This window comes from Pteropus medius, unplaced genomic scaffold, assembly GCF_902729225.1.
Source record: "Pteropus medius unplaced genomic scaffold, Ma_sr-lr_union100, whole genome shotgun sequence".
Taxonomy (NCBI): domain Eukaryota; kingdom Metazoa; phylum Chordata; class Mammalia; order Chiroptera; family Pteropodidae; genus Pteropus; species Pteropus medius.
Window position 1 is genome coordinate 15,544,392 of NW_024352786.1, and position 3,430 is coordinate 15,547,821.

At 33.9% G+C, this 3,430-nt stretch overlaps 1 pseudogene; it reads right to left on the minus strand.

The window, feature by feature from the left end:
• Positions 1-1,873: 1,873 nt before the first annotated feature.
• LOC120591365 (uncharacterized) lies at positions 1,874-1,990 on the minus strand (annotated as a pseudogene).
• Positions 1,991-3,430: the final 1,440 nt, after the last annotated feature.

Here is a 3,430-nt window from a genome sequence, read left to right on the forward strand (position 1 = left end):
AGGGAATATCCTGAATTGTCTCTTTGACCAGCAAGCTTCACTGCCCATCCCTAAACTGATAACTGTGGGCAGAGTGATGAAACACAGGTTGTGCCGGCCTGGATCTTGTGTTGTTCCTGGGAACCACAAATGTGGGGTTAGTGCATCCTAAAACACGTGGACCAAGGGTTGAGGAAGGCTGCCCTGCCCTCCACAAAAAAAATCGAATGATGGTTCTAGAAGATGAAGAATAAATATTTTGAAAGTAAAAAACAAAACAAAACAAAACATCCATCACAAACTATGCTTTCCATGTCTCTAGAGTAAATATTATGTATTGGAAAATACTTCTTAGTTTTTACAGGATGTAAGTGTACCGATTGCAAACTAGTCTTTCTTTAACACACACACACATACGTGGATGTGTCATAATAGTCTTTTTAGAGACATTAACTTAATTTGAAAAAGTTCCTAAAATGATGGGACTTTCAAAGTTGTCCACTGGAGAAAATAAGAGGGATAAATGAAATCCTGTGCCTCTCTATCCCCACTACTCAGACTCATGTCTGAAATCATTACTATGTGTACTTCGCCATGATTAGAGTTTTATGTAGTCTATCAAAATTTCTTTGCAAGAAAAAATAAAAACTAAAAATTTCAAGGGCAGAGCTAAGTAAACATAAAAAATCTGAAAGCAACTTTTTAGCAAACAAAATGTATTAATTCTTTCCTGATAATTTTGCAAGACATATTTCCTTTTTGAAATATTTCCTTTTTAAAAATGCCCTCGAAATACTTTAACCACTCAAATTCAAATGTTGTTTCTCAATTGTCGGCTTTAGAAAACTTAAAGATGTGTGAATAATGTTGCAAATAGAGAATGGCAAGAGGAAACAAAGATTTTTTTTTTAATCTGTCAAGAAAGCATTTAAATTTTCTTAGCATCCTCTGTCTCTCTATCCAAATCAATCTCCCTTTCACACTCTAAAATGTCAGTAGTGTTAGCTTTAAGAGCTGATGCAGCACTCTAAAAAATATTTATTTTATTGTTGTTTTTTTAGTTCTTTCAGGCACACTAAAAAAAAAAAAAGGAAGAATGCATTTAGGCCTTTCAAAGAAAACTGACTATTTTGATGTATATTTCCCATTTCTATACTTCTGGCATTTGATATGTAATTTAAACTAAAACTTGAGCTAAATTTAAATTTATTCTTATGTTTAATGTCTCTGCCATATATTTTCTTTCTTTTTTTTGTTTTTTATACACAACGTAGCTTGTTTACTCAGATCAATTGAAACCTCATCAGATCTTCAGATCATTTCTATATACTTAAAATAGGCTCAGACAATGGAGAAAACAAAAAAGATATCAACAATGAAAACTGAAGACCAGCTAGACTGAAACTGATCTATGAAATATTCAGTGAAGTAAAACCCTATATTCTAAGCCTATTGGCTTAGATGTCATCTCTTCAAATTGGTAGAGAAGCCTGTGGAAGAAAATTTATCATTTAAATCTATAAAAGCTTATGTGGGTAATGACAAACAAAATTTAATGTAGGTCTAGATTTATTACTCAGTATATAAAACAAAACATAAAATATCAATTATGTCTAATATAATATTACTTTATTAATATTTTGTTGGAATTAGTAGGATACATATATATATGTATATATATGTTTATGTATTTACACATATGTATGTGTGTGTGTATATATATATGTGTATATATATATGTGTGTGTGTGTGTGTGTGTGTGTGTGTATATATATATATATATATATATATATATATTTTTTTTTTTTTTTTTAGGTGAGGCAACCCTTGGTTGACATCACAGATTGCAAGGACATTGTCAGTTTACAATCTCTTAGTTTTTAAAATTTTTTTATGCCTATATCATCTGGTCTTCTTAGGTGGTCTCCCATCCAAGTACTAATCAGGCCCACCCTGCTTAGCTTCCGAGATCAGATGGGATTGGCTTGTTCAGGGTAGCATGACCATAGACGGGATGTATTCTTATACGGTTAATTCTGAGTACCAATCTAAGAGTTGTTAGTTAACATGTGAAGTAATTTAATCAGGAATTCACATTCAAGAGAATTTTGGTAAGCAGTTGAAAGATACGGATGAGGAATCCATACTCCTAAGGTTATAGCAAATGACCTAAGTAGTTTCACTTAACTCTGCACAAAGGATTCAGTAATTAGCATGAGTATCATCAGGCATAAATTTTCATTGGTGAAATAAAGTTGGGAAACTTGTTTTCTTAGAAAATCTATAGGGATCCTGCTATTCTCATGTAAGAGAACATAAGAATCCATCAGACCCTGAGCTTGGAATACATGGAACTACTATCCAGATCGCGATTTCTGCTGGTTGGTCTTATGGGCTATGGTCCTCCAGTTATTAAGAGAGGATTCTGTTGTCTGATCCAACCAGAGCTGACATCAGAATATGACTCCTCCTGACTCAAAGGGGCCTTCCCTTAGAAGATACTGGTCACAATGATTGCTTTCTCCTTGACTTTAGGCCCCTGATCTCTTTTTTTTTATTGGAACATTTACTTTAGAAAACTCACAATTCTAAATTCTTTTGTTGACCCTTTAAACATGTAAATCTTCTCCCTGACTCTTGCTAGTTTTACAAGGTATGTCTTTCTCAAGGACCCAGAAACCATCTCTTTGAAGTATAATTACCTAGAAAGAAAAAACCCTATCTGCAAGGCTCTGTGTAAGGACAGAGCCTAACTTAGATAAGAACCAAATAACAAACTAATCAAATTGACCAACTTCTCCTTAAAATCCTCCAGGAGTTTTCCACTACCTCATCTGGCACTTAATTTTTTTCTCTCTTGCTTTTTGTTTTGGTAGAGTTGAATTTGATCTCTTTTCCCTATTGCAATAGTTCGAATGAAGTCTTTCTTGCCTGATTAATTCTATCTGGTTTAATTTTTCTTTGACAAGGGCAAAAGTGCTCCTTTGCAACACAAAAAGGTGAAGAATTTCTTAACTGTCTACTTTTCTGTTTTCTAGGGAGCAGAAGGCTCAGGTAAAATTCAACTTTGTCTAACTTTACCGAGAAGGATGAAATAAAAACAGCCCATATTTATGTATGGAGAGATTTATTTGACAGAATTATAAGAGTAAGAGGAAATAGACTATTGCAGCAAAAAGAAACCTCTACAATAATATTTGCAAGTGTCTTGAACTTAAGCATAAAGGGAACTTTTTCTTATAAGAAGTAAAAAGGCTAAGGAGAACTAGAGATGGGTAAGTAGAATGAATGAGATAAACAGGTGGAAGCGGCAGTGATCTGATAGTAGATCAAAAAATGTTTTACTCTGAGGTCTGTCTATTATAGGGGGTGGGGCATTAAAGAGGGGTTATATGCTGGCAGCCTGAGGGTGGGCTAAAATTTGGGGAGGGGGCAAATCTTAACCAAAAAC